Source organism: Triticum aestivum, chromosome 2D (assembly GCF_018294505.1).
Source record: "Triticum aestivum cultivar Chinese Spring chromosome 2D, IWGSC CS RefSeq v2.1, whole genome shotgun sequence".
Taxonomy (NCBI): Eukaryota; Viridiplantae; Streptophyta; class Magnoliopsida; order Poales; family Poaceae; genus Triticum; species Triticum aestivum.
This window is the reverse complement of record NC_057799.1, coordinates 564,068,921-564,091,507: the sequence shown is the minus strand read 5'-3', so window position 1 is coordinate 564,091,507 and position 22,587 is coordinate 564,068,921. Positions and strand designations below refer to the sequence as shown.

General features: G+C 42.7%; 1 long non-coding RNA gene and 1 pseudogene across 3 annotated transcripts; one reads left to right on the top strand and one right to left on the bottom strand.

The window, feature by feature from the left end:
• The first annotated feature begins 3,182 nt into the window (after positions 1-3,182).
• On the top strand, positions 3,183-12,047 carry LOC123054532 (uncharacterized). 3 transcript variants are annotated; one of them, XR_006426225.1, is made up of 7 exons: positions 3,183-3,442; positions 4,937-5,133; positions 5,534-6,772; positions 9,266-9,348; positions 9,437-9,517; positions 9,683-9,799; positions 11,251-12,047. It is a non-coding gene; the product is annotated as an uncharacterized lncRNA (long non-coding RNA). The 3 variants fall into 3 exon arrangements; XR_006426224.1 differs by having other exon boundaries at positions 5,534-9,348; XR_006426226.1 differs by having other exon boundaries at positions 5,534-9,348; positions 11,234-12,047.
• On the bottom strand, positions 3,644-11,354 carry LOC123054531 (putative ABC transporter C family member 15; annotated as a pseudogene).
• Positions 12,048-22,587: the final 10,540 nt, after the last annotated feature.

Sequence of the window (22,587 nt, the reverse complement as noted above, 5' to 3'; positions counted from 1 at the left end):
GGGATTTGTCACTCCGTGTGACGGAGAGGTATCTCTGGGCCCACTCGGTAATGCATCATCATAGTGAGCTCTATGTGACTAAGGCGTTAGTCACGGGATCATGCATTGCGGTACGAGTAAAGAGACTTGCCGGTAACGAGATTGAACAAGGTATTGGGATACCGACGATCGAATCTCGGGCAAGTAACATACCGATTGACAAAGGGAATTGTATACGGGATTGATTGAATCCTCGACACCGTGGTTCATCCGATGAGATCATCGTGGAACATGTGGGAGCCAACATGGGTATCCAGATCCCGCTGTTGGTTATTGACCGGAGAGGCGTCTCGGTCATGTCTGCATGTCTCCCGAACCCGTAGGGTCTACACACTTAAGGTTCGGTGACGCTAGGGTTGTAGAGATATGTGTACGCGGAAACCCGAAAGTTGTTCGGAGTCCCGGATGAGATCCCGGACGTCACGAGAGGTTCCGGAATGGTCCGGAGGTGAAGAATTATATATAGGAAGTCAAGTTTCGGCCACCGGGAAAGTTTCGGGGGTTACCGGTATTGTACCGGGACCACCGGAAGGGTCCCGGGGGTCCACCGGGTGGGGCCACCTATCCCGGAGGGCCCCGTGGGCTGAAGTGGGAAGGGAGCCAGCCCCTAGTGGGCTGGGCGCCCCCCATGGGCCTTTCCCCCTGCGCCTAGGGTTGCAAACCCTAGGGTGGGGGGTTTCCCACTTGCCTTGGGGGGCAAGGAACCCCCCCATCCAACGCCCCTTGCCCTAGATGGGCTTTGGCCGCCGCCCCCCCTCCCAGGGGGCCTATATAAAGGGGGGGGAGGGAGGGCAGGAACCGACAGCCTTGGGCGCCTCCCTCCTCCCCTGCAACACCTCTCTCTCTCTCGTAGAAGCTCGGCGAAGCCCTGCCGGAGACCCGCTACATCCACCACCACGCCGTCGTGCTGTTGGATCTCCATCAACCTCTCCTTCCCCCTTGCTGGATCAAGAAGGACGAGACGTTGCTGCACCGTACGTGTGTTGAACGCGGAGGTGCCGTCCGTTCGGCACTCGGTCATCGGTGATTTGGATCATGGCGAGTACGACTCCGTCATCCACGTTCATTGGAACGCTTCCGCTCGTGATCTACAAGGGTATGTAGATGCACTCCTTTCCCCTCGTTGCTAGTACACTCCATAGATGCATCTTGGTGAGCGTAGGAAAATTTTAAATTATGCTACGATTCCCAACATTCGATCCCCCATAGACACACATTATTTCTGATCATTGGATGTAGTTCAAGCGTTCCTATTGGTTCAATAAGCCTTAAGTTCATCCACTTGAGTAAACCTCTGCACTTGGGGGCCAACAACTTCCTAACTGAGAGGAAGGCTAACCCTAAAAACCTAAATCCTTGAAGCCCAACCCCCGTTACTAGTTTCCTACAAAACTCTCTCTCTCTCTCTCTCTCTCTCTCTCTCGCCCCCTCCCTCTCTCTCCCTCTCTCTCCCTCCCTCCCCATCCACTAACCCTACCTTCCACGCGAACACTCTGCCTCCACTGGACAAGTCCACCTCCGCTGCCACTAGCTCTTCTTCTAGTGCCCAGACCGGTGACCATCCCTTCTCTGACAATTTGGAACACATATGTTAGAAGCTCCAGATATTGAATGTGTTGCACGAGCAGCAAGCACCACGCTTATGCCACTGAAGCTCGTGGGACAGGGCGGGGATCCCCGCAAGAATAAATTACTCGGACGGGTAGCATGGCCGGCGAGGATGAGCAGCGGGCATAGATGGGTTTCACAAGGACGCGGATGACATGGCAATAACCGATCGGTTTCTACCTGTTGCCATCTTGAGATGAGACAAGAGAGACGAACGAGTGAAGGAAAGCGATGCAATATGGATAACATATGAGAAAGAGGGGGTGACGCGGTTGTTTTATGCACAGGCCCCATTACGCAGGGGGTTATCACGACCGATCGACGTCAGCTCCAGATCGGCCGTCTGATTCCAAACTTTCACCATATCATATGCTACCGGGATTTGAAAGCTTTGATAGAAAATAATCCTACCCGCTTTCACCTTTAGCCGAGCCTCTGTCCAGTACATCCACATTCCAGATTTGACATGATCTTCTAGGACTATAGTTCAGTTTTTTTTTTTGAGCGATGACTATAGCTTAGCTAGCTACAACATAGGGTCGCCTCAAGGGAGCCCGTAGTGGGTCGGCCCTCTAGAGAGTCATTGGGATGGTCATTCCACTGTCTAGTTACTTTCTTCTATTTTCTCTCTCAAAAAAAGTTACTTTGCTCTATTTGTTTTTCTCCTTTTTATTATTTTTTGAAATATTATAAGTACATATATTTCAAAAGTTAGTGTACTTTAATTTTAAAAATCGCGCACCTCACATTTTAAACATGTTTATGTAGTGTAAAATTTTGGTTGGCACATTTTTGGCAAATGTTTGTAACATTTTAGAAAATGGTCATGATTTTTTTTAAATATTCACAGATTTTTAAATATGATCATTAATTTTTAAATCTTCATGAAAAGGTAAAAAAATATTTGCATAATTTTTTAAAACCAAAAAACGATTAAAAAATTCATGGAATTTATATAATGTTCGCATGCTTAAAATTATGTTTTCCACTTTTTATAAAATGTTTATGAAATTTAAAAACTGTTCCCACCGTTTTAGAAAAATATTCTTAAAATATAATAAAAGTTTGTACCATTTAAAAAATGCTTCAGCACCTAACAAAATGTTCGCATGTGTTACAAAAATATTCATTACATTCTTGAAAAATGTTCAAAAGTGTGTTTCATGCGTTTTCAAAAAATGTTCACTGTGCATTTTGCAAAATGTTCAACATGTATGTGAAATACGTTTGTAACCTATATATGTAAATTGGTCAACGTGTATTTCAAAAAGTCGTTATGTGTTTGAAAAATGGAAGAAATAAAAAAGGGGAAAAGACAATTTTTTAGAAGAAAACCGGAAGAAACCAATAAACCCAAAAAAAACAATAGAGAGAAACACTGAAAAACAAAATAAAAAAACCCGGAAGGTTCTAAAACCGGTCTGAACTTCCAAAACTATTTGTTGGGCCGGCCTTTATATATATTGTCTTAAAAAAATAAGCGATTTTATGGCTATTGCATACCGACCGGTGGGGTTCAAACGTTAGCTTTGCTGAACCGTGGACTGAACGAGAAAACAAGCCGTACCACCAAGCACCACGGTCCACGACGCCGGCGGCACACCGCCACCGCTCGAAATCCCAGCAAGGTAGCGAGTGCCGCAAATAAATCGTCTCAACTAAATCAGCGGCTTGGGTGCGATGCTTGCGCTCAGATTGGGTATACTCTCGTCAGACCATGCGTCCATGCCCAACTCCTTGTGCAGGACTCGGCTCACCACCTGCTCGACGGAATGCCTGGCTGGGCACGCCGCATGTAAGTACCCCGCTGCGAACCCCGTGCAGTTACTTCTTTGACTGACAATCGATTGCGCGCGACTCCTCTGCTAGTCTGCTGTGACAATGCTTTCTCGAGGAAATTCAAGAGCTCACGCGGAATCGCTTACATACTCTTATTTTTCTCACATCAGAGAGCGGCTTACATAGTGCTAGACTGCTTGGTGTACTAGTACCAGTACATTGCATGGCTTAATAATTTCTCCGAATCGCCTGAATAATCTAGCCAGTCCCATCCATTGTAAATTCCATCGTCTCTTTCTAGGTGGGCACTGTGCGTGCTTGTCATCTGAAGAAAGTCTGTGTGGTGTGTGTGTGTGTGGCCTTTCTACTAAAGTTCTGCGGAGCGCCTAGTTGGCTTCATGTCGGGCTTCGCCCGCCGTTCAATTGTTTCTGGTGCTGTCAAAACCCCTTGGATCTCCGTGAGTACTCCTTTATGAGCCTTGAAAATTCAGAGTTTTTGTCCTCCAGTAATCTTGACGGCGTGTCGTATTCTATAATTCTTCCTGCTCAGCACAAAAGAGTACAGATTTCAGCGATGCGGCGCTAGGTCCTAAAATGTGGATGAATATTTTTTGTTAGCCAATGGTGCGGCTTACCTTCGCTGAAGACAAGAATAAGATCACTGTCGATAACTGTGTGAATTCTATGTGCTACTGTCAGCACCGTGCAGTCCCCAAACTCCTCACGGAGTGTTTTCTGGATAATTGCATCCGTAGATGAGTCAACTGAAGCAGTTGCCTCGTCAAGGACAAGGACATTGCTTCGCTTTAGCAGAACCCTTCCCAGGCAAAACAACTGCCTGTCCGACACTCCAGTTTTCCCCATTTTCGACAACTGCAGGAGAAATCTCATTTGATCATCTCAATAGAGATATGCACACTCTTTTAGCCAATCTAGCATATGTGTGCTGTTGTACACAAAAACAAACCTGTTGTGTCCAGCTTCTTTGGGTTTCGACGAACTATGTCACCAAGCTGGCATTTGTCCAATGTCTGGCCAAAATAAATGTATACATCTGGTCAGTAGAGGAAGTACAGTGTTCCATTCTTTTAATCATTACATTTTTTTTACAATATCTCCTGTTCTTTTATTCATTATATATATAGATATATCTGAAGATGGATTTGATCAGGTTGCAATCTGTATGAAACATTACATCATCTTCGGTATTTTGCAATAGTAAAAATGACCATCCAAATGTGTTTCCTAGGGTACTCTGTCAGCAATTTTGACCTTTCATAGATTAGCATAATCATGAGATCATATTTTATCAGCATAAACTGTTAGCAATATTTTCGTTGAAAAAGGTACAATCATCCAGAACTATCTGTTTTGTAACATGTACTATTGGCAATAAAGAGCAAAAATATGAGGTGTTACGCTCCCTTTTGCTGCACATGATATATAATTTACTCTCTTATCATTAGAACATGTATAATTGAATTATTTACCTCCCATACATGTTGATCAGAATATTCATTTAGTGGATCAAGATTTCCTCTCACTGTGCCCTCAAACATGGTTGGATCCTGTGGGATGATGCTAAGTCTGCCTCGTAAATCATGCAACCCGATTTTGCTGAGATCAACATTATCAATTTCAATTGTCCCTTGTCTCGGTTCAACAATCCGGAAAAGCGCTTGAATCAAGGTTGACTTTCCACTGCCAGTACGTCCAACAATCCCCACCTTCTTCCGTCCTGGAATTGTACATGATATATTTCTTAAAACAGAGGGGAGATGCTCTGCATATCGAACCTGTAAAAGCAAATAGTCGCATTAGTTGCTTCATTTGAGCATGCACATATTTTATGAGAAAATTGAAAAATAAAAGAGATTACATTTCATTATTCAAAAGTAAGAGCTTTCCTTTTGTGTTACTACAAGTGATAACTCGCAGTAACATCATGCATACCTCCAAGTTTCTTATATTTATAGTACCATCCTTTGGCCATCTGTTTGGGGGGCAGTGATCATCAACTATTAGAGGAGCCTCACTAGGGATCCTTGAGTACTGCATTATTCTTTCAACTGAAATCATTTTATTCTCTGTGTTGCAAATGTTCCAGGTTACAGATGACAACTGCCCGTTGAGGTTCAGTGCATAAGTCACTGCAAGTCCCGCAATGCCTGTGCATACAATTATGTCAGTTTCACAGCCACCAAAAATTAGTGATCAGAGTATAGACTGCAAAAATGAAGCAACTATAACTTGTCTGCATGAAAAACTTACTTGGATTTATAAAACCTTCGGGAAGACTCACCAACAGAGTCAAAGAAAAGGCAAAGACAAAGTTAGATAGCATGTTTAGCCTGAAGCAAAGCCACTCCACAGCCGAGACATTATGAAACCATGGTCGTAAGTGGTTGTTAACAAGGCTGATGTTTGCTTTGCTGAAGCGGTCTTTCCGTCCATATGCTCTAATACTTGCCGCTCCTGTAAGTGATTCCGCAGAATGGTGGAGTATTGGAGCCCTTTGAATTTGTTGCAGGCGAGCCAGCTCTCTTGCTGTTGGTATGTAGTACCGCTGCATGTCATAGGGAGAATATTGGATTCAGTGCTTTGTGAAAAATCATCAAGGAGGAAATATGCACTAATGGCTTCCTGGAAAACAACGCGTACGGAAATAACTTGATGCATACATTGTACTTGGATGAGTTAAATCTAGTGCAAAAATATCACTGCAAGGAGCTCTTACTTGAAACACATAACAGATTGCTGTCACTGGAATAAAGATGACAAAAACTGGCCACGCAACCTGTGACATAACGCCAATGGTCCCCAGAATTTGTATAACAGAAAACGCGCACCAACCAAGGCTGTCTGCCATTTTCAGATCTAAGACACTTTGGTCATTGGAGACCTGTTACAAAGTACAGTACATAATTAGTAATTTCAAGGAGACAGTGTTAAAAAAAAGAGGGAAATAGCAGGACTAGCCAGTGCAAAATGATGTGAGGAGTAATCGAACACCAACCCTGTTTAGGATCCTGCCAGTGGGTGTGGAATCAAAGAAGGCCATTGGAGCACGGAGGATGCAATGGAGCATATTCTTGAAGAACTTCTCCGCTGTTAGCAGGCCAACAAGCGAAACAAGCATAGACCGACCAAAAACACATAGTGCACTTCCTATAGATAGCACTATGTATACGAAGAAAATAAGGCCTAATCCAACCCTTGGGGTGGTTGCAGACGTTGGAGGACACGCCCATGCCATCCAATAGTTGCCTGCGACCTGGAATATTTGGAAGAATGACTGTGCTGCCACTATTATTGGTGCTAATGCGCCACCATGAACAGCCGTCAGGTATGCCCAGTAGATCGTCTTGCCAATCCCTCCCTTTTCTCATTCCTCATCTTGTGTGAGCCTTCCTTTTTCATTGATAACTTGTGAGACATCATGTGCAGACTCTTGCTTCAATATGCCCTAAATTTGATCATCAGTGTGGTTTTCTCTCTCAAACTCATCATCAATATCTGCTAACTTTTGGCTCTCTGTTGACAAAATTCTGCTGGAACTCTCGGCATTTATTACAGACTCGGTTGCCTGGCTATGGGTTCCGACTATATCTTCAAATCCTATGTTCTGTTGAAGGAGATCATCAAATGTTCCTTTCTGCACAATCTTCCCATCCTGCATCACCTATTATTTTGTACCCCTTTGGTTATTTTACATATCTTAGCAGTGCTAACATATATGTATTATTTGCGTGCGAAAACATTTTTTTTTGTACTTACTAGTATAAGATCTGCGGCTGGAAGAAATTCAACTTGATGTGTCACATACAATATTGTTTTGTCTTTAAGCATCCCCATGAGGCAATCCTGCATAATAATATAGTAGCATTCTATTAGCATTTATGCAGACTGATGCCTCTAAACCATTGAAGAATAAGTAAAACTGGTGATATTTATCCTGTTTGAATCATATGCAACTAAATTTTGGAAATAAATTGTCAAGTTAACAGCATACAAACATTATCACATTTTATGGGTTTATGGACACTGAATAAACAAACCTCGAAAAGTTGCCCTCCAGTGTGAGCATCTACTGCACTGAAAGGATCATCGAAGAGGTATATATCTGCATCCTCGTACACTGACCTTGCAATCTGAATCCTCTGCTTCTGTCCACCACTCATGTTAATTCCTCTTTCTCCAATCTCCGTCAAATCGCCATTTGCAAATAGTTCAATATCTTTTGTCAATGCACAAGCTTGTATTACCTTTTGGTACTTTTCCCTGTCATATGGGTTTCCAAACAGAATGTTGTCTCTGATGTTCCCAGATAGGATCCAGGCAGTCTGAGGAACATATGCTCTGCTCCCACTGACCCTCACAGTCCCAGCTAGCTTAGGCATCTCCCCAAGTATGCATGATAATAGACTAGATTTCCCAGAGCCAACTACTCCACAGATTGCTACTTTCTTCCCTCTCTTTACTTTTAAATTTACATCTGTTATAGTTGGAGATGTGGTCTCAGGTTCCCAGCTGAATGCTCCATGATCAATCTCCACATCATAGTCCGTGTCATTCCTTGGTACTTCTGTAATTGCGTCACATTTCAACTCTTCTTCCTGGAGGTATTGTGCTACTCGATCTGCTGAAACTTTCCCCTGAGCAAACACCGAAAGTAAATCAGGGAGTGTGAAGATTGGATCTTGTAGCATCCGGAACGTTGCAAGAGCAGACAAAACAGTACCAGCTGTTAGAGGAATCCCCATCAATATACATGTACCGAATGTTATGGAGGATATGAATGCAGGGGACCCCCAAAATATGAATGTTGTTAAAGCTGACAACCTTACAGATTTCCACAACCAATTGTGCTCCTCCCTTCGCAAAGCTTCTAGCTTTTGAAGGTACTCTGTATCCCATGCTTGAAGTTTCAGTATTTTCATGCTTCTAAGCACTTCCGTTGTTGCCTTCATTCTGTTGTCTTTAGCAGCCATGATCTCTGATTGCAACCTTTTCTGGAGTCTTGTCAGAGGAATATTGCAAGTCATTATTGCCAGTGTTGCTGCTAAACCAGCCCATGCTCCAGCACCTAGGTTTAGATGGAGAACATAGACTGCTAGAGAAAGCTGTATGGGTAACATCCAAATGTAGTTTGTGTACCACATAACTTCGGTTATCCTTTGTATATCTACACTCATGTAGTTTATGATCTCTCCACTGGAATGCTTCTGCCTTGCGCCACAGGATAACCGGAGCCCCTTTTGATAGATGTGGGATATTAAAGCAGCTCCTAGCCGCATCCCAAGCCTTTGAGCTCCAAAAATCCACTGCCTCTCTGCTATTGTCTCCACAACTTTGGCACTTAAAAATGCAACAGCAAGAAGATAACCTTTTTGCAGTCCATTTTTCCTCTCTCCCCCAAGGAATTTCACCAAGTCATTAATCAGTGATGGTCCAACATAGGATGCACATGCACACAGAATTGCAAATACTGCATTGAGTATTGCTTTTCTTCTAATAAATAGGAACATTGCTCTATAGATTGATAAAGTACTTAAACCATGCCTGTGTTCAACATCTGCTAGGATCCTTTTAAATGAATCAGAGAGTAAATCGGCATAGTCCCTTTCATCAATATCTGGCACATCATTCTTATCTAGAGGTTTCTTATATCCGATAACAAATAGAGGAGTCATCCAGGAGAACGTGACAAGGTCCAGAACGCTTGCTTTGCCATACAGACTTGTTCTTTTGGTTTCTGTCTGCTGTCCTGCAGATGGACTCAATAGTGGCTCTGTTATGCTGCTGTTTATTAAGGTGATTCCTGTTTTTCCTCTGACAGAAATTGCAAACAGATAAGTGCAGATAACAAGTGTGAACAGGTCCATCAATTCCGCAAACCCCATGTATCCATGATCTGATAAGGTGAACCTGAGATCAAATATCAAACTGATTATTGATTGCAGAAAGCTAAGTACCAACCATGCCCGAATAATGAGCGGATGCTTTGCAGATTTTGTCTTCCGTAGACTGAATACTGCTAGTGACAATATTATCCAGGAGAGCACCTGTATGCCTTCACCCAGAACAAAAGGTGGGTACTTGCAACCACTTATTCTTCCTTGTAACTGCAAAAAGAATATCCTCAGGACATGAGTGGCTAATATAAGCAGACAACAGACTTTGCTTGCTTGATATGAGAGACCCAGCTTTATGTCTGCATTCTTTTGTTCCTGATTAGAATGTTTATTGCTTTCAGGAGTTGCAGTCTTCAATCTCTGCCTGCACCATCTAATTCGCTTGAACAGAAACTGAGCCACGATACTCGTGATAAATACCAACTGTATCAATACAGAAGTGCTCGTCCAGAAACAAGGTGAATATATTTCTGGCCATTCTTGCATGTGTTGCGATATAATGGAATCTGCAAGGTTGCATAGCAAATTTGTGTGTCAAGAATCAACAGCAGAATCGGTTATCCAATTTTTATTATGAACAGTACCTACATCTACGTCATCAATGCTCGAGAAAACAGAAAACAGCATGTTTTTTTCTTTATGAAAATGGAATTTCCTGAATAAGACATTTGGTCGACTTTTGGAAAAATTGGAGTTTCTATATGTACATTCTCCAAGCTAGTTCTACCAGCAACGACAACCCCAGAGGCTAAAAGCACAAGTCATGTTGGTAGGAACTTATTGCTCTGTCTCTCCACCTAAGAAACTTGCAAAAAAGTATTTAAGTTTCGTCCCTAAGTTTTGTCTGACAGAATGTATTCCATATCGTCCTAAGGTTACCGAAAAAGGCTTCCGCCCCGCTTTATAAATAAAGCAACCACCGAGCACAATGTCAACAGAGTACCAACAGAAAAACACACACACACCGCCACCGCAGGCAAGGTCTCACAGACAACCATACACACACACAAACATCAAACGAGGTTCAGCTGTGGGCACAGCACAACAAGCCCAACACGCAGACACAGCAAGCACGCACAACACATAGCAAGTTTCGTCCTAAGGTTTGACTTCGGTGACTGGAAGCATAGTAGTAATTGATGTGTTTTTGAGGGGGGCTCTCCTAGCCTTAACGTGATCCTACGGAACATTAGGGATGAGGCTCACTTGTGGTGTATGGTTGGGGCCAAAGGACTCCAGGGGATTTTTGACCGTAGCTACATCTTTCTTGGTGTTTCTTTGTAACAGCCCCCTACCCTAATGGGCTTGTACGAGTTCTTTTAGACTCTTTCCTCTTCTTAATATAGTGACACATTTGAGAAAGAAAAAACATACATTCTCCTAGTGTTCCCTGTAGTGACATATTCCTTATTTCTTAATGAAATAAATGTCATGTTATTAGAGATTGAATGAATAATACATGAAGGGAAAAAGTGTAGAAAAGATATATTACCCCTTGGTTTCTTTCTTTTAGACAGTTGCATGCGTAGGAGTGTTTCTAGTCAGAATGATATTATATTTTTGCAGAAAGGATGCTAGGATGAAAACGGAAAGCTGATCATTGCAGATGACCTGACTGTCATTGGCCCAGTTTGCTAAATTTTCTTCATGAGCATGTTTGAAACCATAAGTAAATTTATACGGCTATTCATTGGTCACTGAAAATTAAATTTAAACGTGGTGGCTATTAATTCAGTTAGTCATACAAAATGACAGAACCATTGAGGCTAGCTAACTAACTAAAATTACGGGTCCTGGGCTACAAATGCTGCCATGTTTGTATGCACATTCTTGTGCAGTTTCTGCTCCATGTCGGAATACAAAAAGGAAACTAAACAGACCTTTATTAACAGGACTTGAAATTTGTCAGGACTTACTCGGCGAATCATGGAGCAAGCCCGCCGTGTGGGCGAGGAACATCTCCTGCACCCTCCGGGGAAGAAGCGAATGCAGGTGGCTCCTCCCTCCTTCCATGGCGCAGTGAGGCCAAATGCGAGGGAGAGACAGAGTTGAGAGGTGGCGATCGACGGTGAAATATACTCCCTCCGTCCCAAAATTCTTGTCTTAGATTTGTCTAGATACGGATGTATCTAATACTAAAACGTGACTTGATACATCCGTATTTAGACAAATCTAAGACAAGAATTTTGGGACGGAGGGAGTATATCGGAGGTGGAGCGACCAGAGGACCCGATGGTGACGGCCACTTGGGCAGGTAAGGTTAGAGAGTGCAACAAAACAAAATGCTGAGCAGAGAATTCAAAATCAATCAACCATATCAAATTAAGCTGATCCAAGCACATGACGTTGGACGCCACCTAACCTAACGCGGATGAATGACGTACGAGGCCTTGGCCGTGATCAGGTCAGGTTAAAACTAAGCGAGAGCGAGGTGTGGCAAGCAGATAAAAACGAACGTGTGTGCAAGAGCAATGGAGTCTAGTCTCCTCAATGATTACACAATAATGCTTCCTGGTTTTCGTGTCACGTTCAGTGCCCTTTTTCTTTTGGAGAAGGGCGTTGTATAATAAGGACGGACGTAGTACCTTGGTTGCCACTCCATCAACTCTTCGTGGTCAGTCAATGCATACTCTTTTTTCTGGAGCTTATGGCTGTTCTGTAAGCATTGTCTTTTCCTCTTGACCTGTACTTGCTGGCAATCAATGGTTGGCCAGATTTGCTTTTGGGAAAAATTGTTGGCTAGATGGCCAAGTCGAGATTGCAGTGCTGGACTGTCGTAAATCGCATCTGCCGCTGTATCGCACAGGATACTGATCGATCGAACTGCGTTGGTGTACGGTTCAGAGTTCCCTACGATCTAGAACTAGCAGAAATGAAGTTCAGAGCAGAAAGTAGCGGCAAAATCTGGGATGTATTGCCAGGGTTCTTGAGCTACAAGGGAGATAGGCGCCAGCCGGAACACGGCGGCTAGGGTTTTCCCCTATTACAAGAATGAAGATAAGTCTCACACTCACGCGTCCATGGCTTTATAGCCATTACAGAGAGTAAAAGATAAAAGCTACAGTGGCGTTGTCGGATTTCAAACAGCGATCTCCAGGAGCTGTCGTGCCGCTGGATCGGAGATCAATGTCCGCCACGTCCTTCTTCAGGCACGAAGCGGTATGAAGTGGCGTGGATGGTAGGATCGACGATCCACGGCTGATATTCATTCTGGCACACTGGAGATAATGAAGAAATTAACACTTGCAGATAGACATTCAGAGTTCCTGACAGTTGGCCGGCCCATTTTGATAGATATACATTTAGGGAACCTTCTAAAAGGTTCCTGAACCGTTTTTTCTTGCTATTCCTACTTGGGGTGGCACCGGACCGGGCATACACGCTAGACCTTAGCGAGCTGGGCATGCCAACCTACGACATGGCACATCTTGAGGGAGAGTTCACAGGGGAAGAAATTTGGGAGGCGGTTCCCGCACAAGAGCTTGACCAAAGCGCCGGGCCCGGACAATTTCTCGGCTTGTTTCTACGTCACATGTTGGCTGATCATTAAGGGCGACGTCTTGGCGGCATTTCTGTCCTTTGGGAACATGGACTTTCGTGGGATGACATCCATCAACCAGGCATTCATCACTAATTTGTTGCCAAAGTCTGCAGCCGCGCTTGAAGTCCGGGACTATAGACCGATCAGCTTAATTCATAGCTTCCCCAAATTGGTTGCCAAGGTGCTAGTGGCACGGGTGGCCGGAGATATGCGACGCTTGGTCGGTGCTCACCAAAGTGCGTTCATAAGAGGAAGATGCCTACATGACAACTACATGATGGTGCAATGCACAGCCAAAAAGATTCAAACCTCCTCAAGCTAGACATTACCAAAGCATTTGACACCATGGATTGGGCGTCCTTGATGGAAGTTATGCAGCCGCTAGGATTTGGCCCCAAGTGGATGGCCTTCTTGCCTCCTCCTCAACAAGGGTCCTGCTCAACGTACTTCGGCGCGGGGGGGGGGGGGGGGGGGGGCTATGTCCCCCATGCTATTCGTTATGGTCATGGAGGGCCTCCACTATTTGCTTCATCGTGCGGCAACGACTGTTGTGCTGACACCACTGGCACCCACTGGACTACGACATAGGACCTCAATATATGTTAATGACGTCGTCACATTTCTCAGACCAGACCTTCAGAGCCTTAGGGCGTGTGCCACGCTGCTCGCAGATTTTTGGCATTGCTTCGGGGCTTCGCACGAACATGGCCAAGTGCTCTGTGCACCCTATTCATTGTTTGGAGGAGCAAGTGCAGCTGATAGCTGACGAACTGGGATGCCAAGTAACGGGATGGCCATGCCGTTGCCTGGGAGGCTGGGACTACCGTTGGGCTTGCCCAAAATCTCGGCATCGTAGTTACAGTACTTGGTGGATACAACGGTTGTTCAGCTTCCCGAGTGGCAAGCGAGACTCTCTCAGGGTTGGGCGCCTGAAGCTAGTGAAGACCACGCTAGTGTCTATGCCCATACATGCGACGGTGGCACTCCATCTGCCAATAAAAACTATTGAAGCACCAAACAAGATATGTGGCGGTTTTCTGTGGAAGGGACACCGCGTTGTGCATGAAGGCCACTGTCTTGTGGCGTGGGACCAAGTTTGCATGCCAAAGGAATACGGCGGCCTTGGCATTCCAAACTTGCGTCTTCTTAACGCGCTCTCAAAGCACGATGGCCTTGGCGGATGAGAACGGAGCATGATTGGCCATGGAGTGAGTTCAACCTGCAGGTCTCACTGGATTCCTTAAGCATCTACAAGGCGGCGGTAAAGTGCACGCTAGGAAATGGAGATGTGGCACTGTTTTGGACAGATTGGTGGTTGTGGGACGAGCGAGTCCAAGACCTCATGCCTAACTTATTTGCCGCGGTTAAAAAAGGAGCGCGAAAGAGAACAGTGAAACAAGCTATAGCCGATGGATGGTGGCAAGATGTGCCGCCTAACATGTGCACTCAATCATTGAGTGAGTTCTTGGAGCTTGTGGACAGAACGCAACACATTCAGCTGTTGGACGGTATTGAAGACAAATTAGTTTGGGCTTGGGAGAAAAATGGATGCTTCTCGGCAAGATCGGCTTATCGGGCGTTCTTTGCTAGAGAGTGGAGGCCACTAGAGCCACGCAAATCTGGCGGTTGAGGGTGCCGTCGACCTGTAAGTTTTTGGCATGGCTGGCGGCTAGGGAGAGGTGTTGGACGGCGGACAAGCTTGCACGACGACATCTACCACACCCTCCAGCTTGCCCCTTCTGTGATCAAGCACCGAAAACAATCAACCACATCCTGCATGGCTGCGTCTTTGCTAGGCAAGTGTGGCTCCCCATCCTCTACCACTGGGACAAACTAGGCTACCAAGCGCGGATGCCAATCTGGTGGAATGATGGACCTCCATAAATCCACAACCAAAGCTTAGGAAGGAGACATAGACGTAATTGCAATTGTTGCGTGGATGTTGTGGAAGCACAAGAATGATGTTGTGTTCAATTTAGCGGCTCCTTCCACGAGTGAACTTCTCAAGAAGATCGATTTAGAAGGGGCAAGACTCGAGGGCGGCCGGGCTGCTGCGCGAGGCGGGATCGCTCCCGATTAGAGTAATTCGCATGTCGACGTTGACTAGGCTAGCCATGGCTAAGTTGTAAAACTATCCGCCTTTCTAGGCATTTTCTATCTATAATCTCGATATGTCAATCTTTGACGTATCCTTGAAAAAAAAAAATTCTTTTCTTTTTCTTTTATCGTTTTATTTTTTCTGTTACTTATTTTACCTTTTCAAGCTTTTCCTTTTCTTTTTTTCTAAAAAAACACGAAAAATGTTCCTATTTTAAAATTGTCTGAATGCTTAAAAAATGCTCTTTTGTTCACAATTTCAAAAAAGTTTGTGAATTCCAAAAAATGCTACAAATAAAGTTCCTATTTTAAAATTTTGTTCACAAATTCAAAAAATGATCAATTTTTACAAAATTTGTTCATAATTTCAAAAGATGTTCTTGTTTTCAAAATTATCTGCAAATTTGAAAAAAAATCGTGTTTTAAAAAATGCTCACACTTTTGAAAATTGTTTACAATTTCAAAAGATGTTCCCATTTTCAAATTTTGTTCATGAATTCAAAAAAATGTTTGCATTTCCCAAAAATGTTCTGGCATTTAAAAATTGTTTGCATTTTGTTCAGAGTTTTAATAGATATTCATGTTTTCAAATTTTTTCTAACATATTCAAAAAATGTTCAGAAATTTTTAAAATTGTTTGTGTTTACCAAAAATTATTTGAATCTCAAAATTTTGATTGCAGTTTTTCAGGTAAGGTTTAGTTACGCCACTGCCTTTAGTTCTTTAGAGTTTGTGCTGCTAATTCGCCACTACTACTCATCAGTTTCACTGGCTGGCAGGATGCGTTCACCAACAGCCGGTCGAAAGTTTGAATTCTACGATGCACAAATTCTTTATATTTTGTATTTTTGTGCTCGACCGCTCGCTATAGTTCGACCCCAATGGGCCGGCTCAGTCGGGCGCTCCCTGGGCGAAGGGGCGTCTATTTGCCGCAGACTTTCCATGGACGAGCGCGCCTATGTCTCGCTTCAAGCAAGACTGCATGGCGTCTCGCTTTAGGCAGCCGCCCGATTGGGCCGGCTTAGCACGGAAACATGCCTTCTACACTTTTTTCCTTCCTTTTTCACATTATTGCATTCGTTTTTATTTATTTTGCTTATATTTCGAAATTTTATGATTATATCTAATATCAAAATCATTTTATATACACAATTTGAAAATTATTAATCATGCATTCAAAAAATGTTAAATGTGTATAAACAAATGTTTCGGCTCTATATAAAAAAAGTACAATGTGTGTGGAAAAAAGTAGAAATAAAATCAATTTTTTTTGTGAAATGTTAATCATTCATATAAAATTGTTAAATGTGTATAGAAAAGATGTTTCCAATGTGTATGGAAAATAGTAGAGATCAGAAAATATAAGTTTTCCAAAATGTTAATCATTTATTTGGATATGGTTAATGGTGTATATAAAAATATTCCTGATGTATACAAAAAATATACAATGTCTATGGAAAAAGTAGATCAAAAAAATATTTGTTTAAAAATGTTGTCATGTATTTGGAAAATGTTAACATGTATATATTATGGTGTAAAAGATAAAAACATATATGTTGTAGAAAAATATTAATCATGTATTTCCAAAATGTTAAATATGTACAAATGTTCCTAGTGCATACAAAAAATGTACAAAGTGTATGGACAACAAAAAGTATAAGTTTTCAAAAATGCTAATCAAGTATTTGGAAAAGGTTAAACATGTATATAAATATATTTTTTGTGGGGGAAACATGTATATAAAATATGTTGATGGTGCATACAAAAAATGTACAAAGAAACCCAATAAAAACCAAAAAATAAACACAAATAAACAAAGGAAAAAAATAAAAAAGCACAAAAAGCAGTAAAAACCAAAAAATAAAAATAAAAGATTAAACCAGTAAAAAATGTTAAAGAAACAAAGAAAGTCGATTAAGAAACAAAAAACTGATAAAGAAAAGGTCAAAACTGGAAGAAAAAATGAAAACGAAAAAGAGAAAAGAAACCAGTATGTAGAGCGAGCAAGCAAGTGAGCATGCGACCCTCAGGCGAGACCGAGCTTCCCGTGTTTCTTGTCACCCAAAAAATGTATTAAATCGGCAAATGATTTTGACCTCCATAGATATTGATTTCATGTGAATCCAAAAACAAGAAGAAAACAGAAAACTAACACTAGGCACTAAATTAATATGTTAGTCCATGAAAATAATATAAAATGCTATAAAAAGTATATAAAAGTGATAATATTATAGTATGAAAGAATAAAAACTTATAGATATGTTTGAGACGTATCTATATCGAACCCACTAGAGCATGTGCCCTATGACAATGAGTCAAACAAGTTATTGTTCTTGCAATAAGTAATAGTTTTGAACTGGACCTTTAACAACCTTTTGAAATGTAAACAATGATACGGAAATAGGCATTGTATGAGGTCTCATCTTCACAATAAAGATAGTTCTGGAAGATACCGTTACGATGTGCTCACAATGCGATGAAGTGGGGATGTGTCCAAAGTATATCACAACGGTTGCGACTTGCATCAAGAGTCATATGTCCAACAGATGGCTCTTACCGTCGCACGGGGTTACCTCAGTTATTAATAATTACTTTAAACATTAGCATTGGACGTTTAATAACTATACCTTATTTGTCCCCAAGAAATTTCTTTTCGCTACCTTACTAATTCTTTATGTCATTGGTGTTCTGATTAGTTCATTTAGTGATCCGGTAAAGGAGCAAAATGGATTCTATCCTTTTTTCCCCAGAGGTGACCCTGAGTTATCGAACCCACAAGAGGACGGTGCCCTTTAAGTAAGGGTTTCTAACAAGCTCTTGCTAGAGAATTAGATTCCAACTTTTAACGGATCGGAATCAAGTTGACACTGAAAACACTTGTAATAAAAATAGGCATGGGTATGAGGACTTATGCTTACAATCATATATTTGTGTCGGGATCATCGTGATCTTAATTTGTGCTCTGGAATTCATCCATCAAGATGTGCTTGCTACGTATCGAAGTGAGGGACGTGTCCAAAATACGTCTTGACCGGCACGTGTCTTGCATGAAGAGCCAATTGTCCAAGCGAAGGCCCTATCCGTTGTGTGATGTTGCCTCGTTAATTAAGATAGCAATAATCAGACATAAGCATAGGGTGTTTAAGGACTACACTCTTGAATCCCTAGGGATAGGATCCGTGTTACCGTACTAAACCATTCTGTCACAGGTGTTCAGAATAGCACTTCATGCTCTCCCTGCCCTTATCTCTCTATGACTCGCTCTCCATGATTCTGGGTACTTACACGGATGAAGAACGCGAATGGGGCAAGAGAAAGCTATGAAGCAACTTTATGCTACACATAAGGGCTGTTAATTCAAAGTACTTCCATCGATTCCTCCAACAAATACATTGGGTGTCAATGCCTTGCCTCAACCCATGACCTTACCGAAGTACTCACACATGGAGATCATATCACACGAAGAACTCACTGAAGAACACATCATGAAGATTGATTGATTGATAATATGTCTTGCAATGCATGCTGGATGTGATACACGATTACAAGTATGACTAGATGGCTGAGAACTATGGTGGTGGTGAAGGTGGTGATGGGAAATGGCGGCGGCTAGGGTTGATGGAGATGACTGTTGCGAAGATGACGATGAACTCAAGTTGTTCAGGTTGATCAGACACCTCGGTTGGCACACCATACGACCATCCATACGAGCGGGGATGGTCGTATGAAATGCCATCTTTTGCTCTGGGTCCTCTGCGGCGCCTCCCACTTGAGTTCCTCTATCTCCACTTTACTCTTTTCCATGTATTGGCCCGATTTCATCCATAAATAGCCAATTTCCCGTGGAAACTAAATAAAAATCAGATATTTGGAATCCTCTGTATTCGTTAGTCATTAATAGCAATACCGAAGTGAATATCTCGGTTTTAATGAAATATTTCGGTTTAAACTCAGGTTAGAGGAGTGTAAAAATAACACTCATCATGCTCAGAATCGCATTCAATGCATCCTTGCTTCTTACCTCCTCCTTGATCGAGCTACAGGAGCCTGGGTACCTACATGGCCTTAGAACGAGAGAAAAACAAAAGATAAATCCATTGTGAAGCGCACATACAAATAACACAAATCAAGCAAAGTCATTCCAACAATCCCGTGCACAAATACATAGGGATGCAAGCCTTTGCCTCAACCCATTGCCTTAAGGAATTACTCATACATCATGGCTAAATCACAAGATGAAGTCATTGAAGGTGACATAACGATGAGTGATTGATTGAAAATTTTCTTACAGTAGTTGTCAATTGCGTTGCACCGATTACAATTATGATTAACTTGGAGAGAATGGTTGCAGTGATGAAGGGGGTGATGGCTATGGAGATGAGGTGGAAAATGGCGGCTCTAGGGTTCGTAGATTTCTTCTAGTTCTGTATTTTGTCAATGGGCAATTATGTCGATCCTCTGTGTTGCGAATTAGGCCTCGACCCCTTTATAAAGTTTGTTCAGGTGGACACCACGATCAACGATGCGTGGTACGATCGCGGGTACGAGCTTGTGTGCCCGTACCTTGCGCTGTCTTCTCCCCTGTTTCTCTCTTGGCGACTCCATTTTCCTTGGCTTGGTTTCCAAACTTGTTGTTTCCTTCACTTTCCAAATTTGTTGTTTCCTTCCTAGTGATGATTTTCTTTTATTTTTGGGTCCATTTCCCGCGGAAACACATTAAACAAAGGATTTTGCAATTTCTTGCATTAGTTAGTCATTCGTGGTAGTACCGAGGTGATTCTCTCATATATTTTGGGAATATCTGGTTTAAACAATGGTGGAATGAGTGTAAAAATATCACTCGTCAAGCCCCAACCGAACCTCTGATCCGCCAACATCAGGGATTCAGCCACCATTCTCAAGTCCCTGCCACGTGTGATGGCATTGTGGCAGTGCCCACCTGTTCCCTCACCAGACCCTCTCTTCATCTCATCCTCCCCACTGTGGATTAGTAGCAGTGGCTTTGCGCACGTCAACGCATTGCGCCTACTGCAGCAAGCGAAGCGGGAAGCACGGGCTCGATTGCAACAAGTGTAGTGGTGCAACAACATCGACTACACACCAAGTTCCAAGTTATCGGGGCCCTGCTTGCCGAGGAGATGTCATTTGGTTTCATTGCTTGACCCACACATGATGGAGGTCAGCAGTTCCAGGTTCCCAGGATTGTGCTCCAACGGGTGCGACTCGTGGAAGGCATGGCTGCACATCGGCATCATGGTGTCAACTGGCGATGCTCCCAGTGGCCTGATGTGGTGGTTGATGACCCACAAGTATAGGGGATCAATTATAGCTCTTTTTGATAAGTAAGAGTGTCGAACCCAACGAGGAACAGAAGGAAATGACAAGTGTTTTCAGCAAGGTAATGTTTGCAAGTGCTGAAATTGTAAGTAGCGTAGTAGTTTGATAACAAGATAATTTGTAACGAGCAAGTAACGATAGTAGTAACAAAAGTGCAGCAAGGTAGCCCAATCCTTTTGAGGCAAAGGACAGGCCAAAACGGTCTCTTATGATAAGCAAAGCGTTCTTGAGGGTACACGGGATAATTTGATATGTGGGTGGACCGGTGCTTAGGTGCAGTTCTTACTTGAACAAACCTCCTACTTATGATTAACCCTCCCGCAAGCATCCGCAACTACGAGAAAAGTATTAAGAATAAATTCTAACCATAGCATTAAACTTTTAGATCCAATCGGTCCCTTATGGAATAGCGCATAAACTGGGGTTTAAACTTCTATCACTCTCGCAACCCATCATCTAATTGCTACTCCACAATGCATTCCCTTAGGCCCAAATATGGTGAAGTGCCATGTAGTCGACGTTCACATGACACCACTAAGGGAATCACAATATACATACTATCAAAATATCGAACACATATCAAGTTCACATGATTACTTGCAACATGATTTCTCCCGTGACCTCAAGAACAAAAATAACTACTCACAAATGATAATCATGCTCAAGATCAGAGGGGTATTAAATAGCATATTGGATCTAAACATATAATCTTCCACCAAATAAACCATATAGTAATCAACTACAAGATGTAATCAACACTACTAGTCACCCACAAGCACCAATCTATAGTTCCGGTAACAAGATTGAACACAAGAGATGAACTAGGGTTTGAGATAAGATGGTGTTGTTGAAGATGTTGACGGAGCTTGCCCTCCCCAAGATGGGAGAGTTGGTGGTGATGATGATGACGATGATTTCCCCCTCCGGGAGGGAAGTTCCCCCGGCGGAATCGCTCCGCCAAAGGGCAAAAGTGCTCCTGCCCAAGTTCCGCCTCGAGACGGCGGCGCTCCGTCCCGAAAGTCTTCTCTCTATTTTTTCTAGGTCAAAATGACTTATATACCAGAAGATGGGCACCGGAGGTTGGCCTGGGTGAGCACAACCCACGAGGGCGCGCCTGGGCTTCCTGGTGGGCCCCCTCTGGTAGTTATTTGCTCCAATATTCTTCAAATATTCCATCAAAATTCGTCGTGAAGTTTCAGCTCATTTGGAGTTGTGCAGAATAGGTAGCCTGACATAGCTTTTTCAGGTCCAGATTTCCAGCTGCCGGAATTCTCCCTCTTGGTGTGTACCTTGCAAATTATGAGAGAAAATGCACTAGAATTACTCCAAAAAGCATTAGTATTCATAAAAACATCAGAAATAACAGTAAGAAAACATGATGTAAAATGGACGTATCAACTCCCCAAGCTTAGACCTCGCTTGTCCTCAAGCGAAAACCGAAATCGAAAAACATGTCCACATGCTTTGAGAAAGAGGTGTCGATAAAAACAAAATACGGACATAGAAGCATCATGTGAATTATTATAACAACAACAAAGTTAAACATAAGACTTTTATCATAGAACTTTTATCATAGACTTCTCATGAATAAGTGACAATTCATCACACAGTCGAAGTACAAAGCAAAAACTCTATTAAAAACCGACAAACTATGTTCTCAGTCAACTTTGCAACTACAATTCATCATCTTTTCAGGAAGGGTCACGTGTCGGAGCCTTTAGGCAAGTCCACATACTCAACCATCATATAGTCTGCTATGATTGCTAACACTCACCGCGTACACATGATCAAAACGTTTCAACCGGACACATAGAAAGATAGGGGCTTACAGTTTCGCCTCCCAACATATTCACCTCAAGGGTGATGTCAACAATAATAACTCATGCTATCTATATTCAACTGGACATATGTGCCTAGATCTTTCCTCACCACATGATGCTTGCCAAAGGAGAAAAATAAAAAGGAATAGACGGAAAACTTTGACTCTTTACATAAAAGTAAATACATAAAAGTAAAAGATAGGCCCTTCGCAGAGGGAAGCAGAGGTTGCCATGCACTTATTTGTTTGTATGCTCAACCCCTTAGTGCAAAAGAACATCACGTTGCATTGCCCCTTGTGATAGCGACCTTTATTATGCAGTTTGTCGCTTTTATTCTTCACCATCACAAGTTCGTGCAACGCTCAATTTTCTCTTACACTAAATGATCTCACACATTTAGAAGCAATTTTTATTGTCTTTTTGCACCGATGACAACTTACTTGAGGGATCT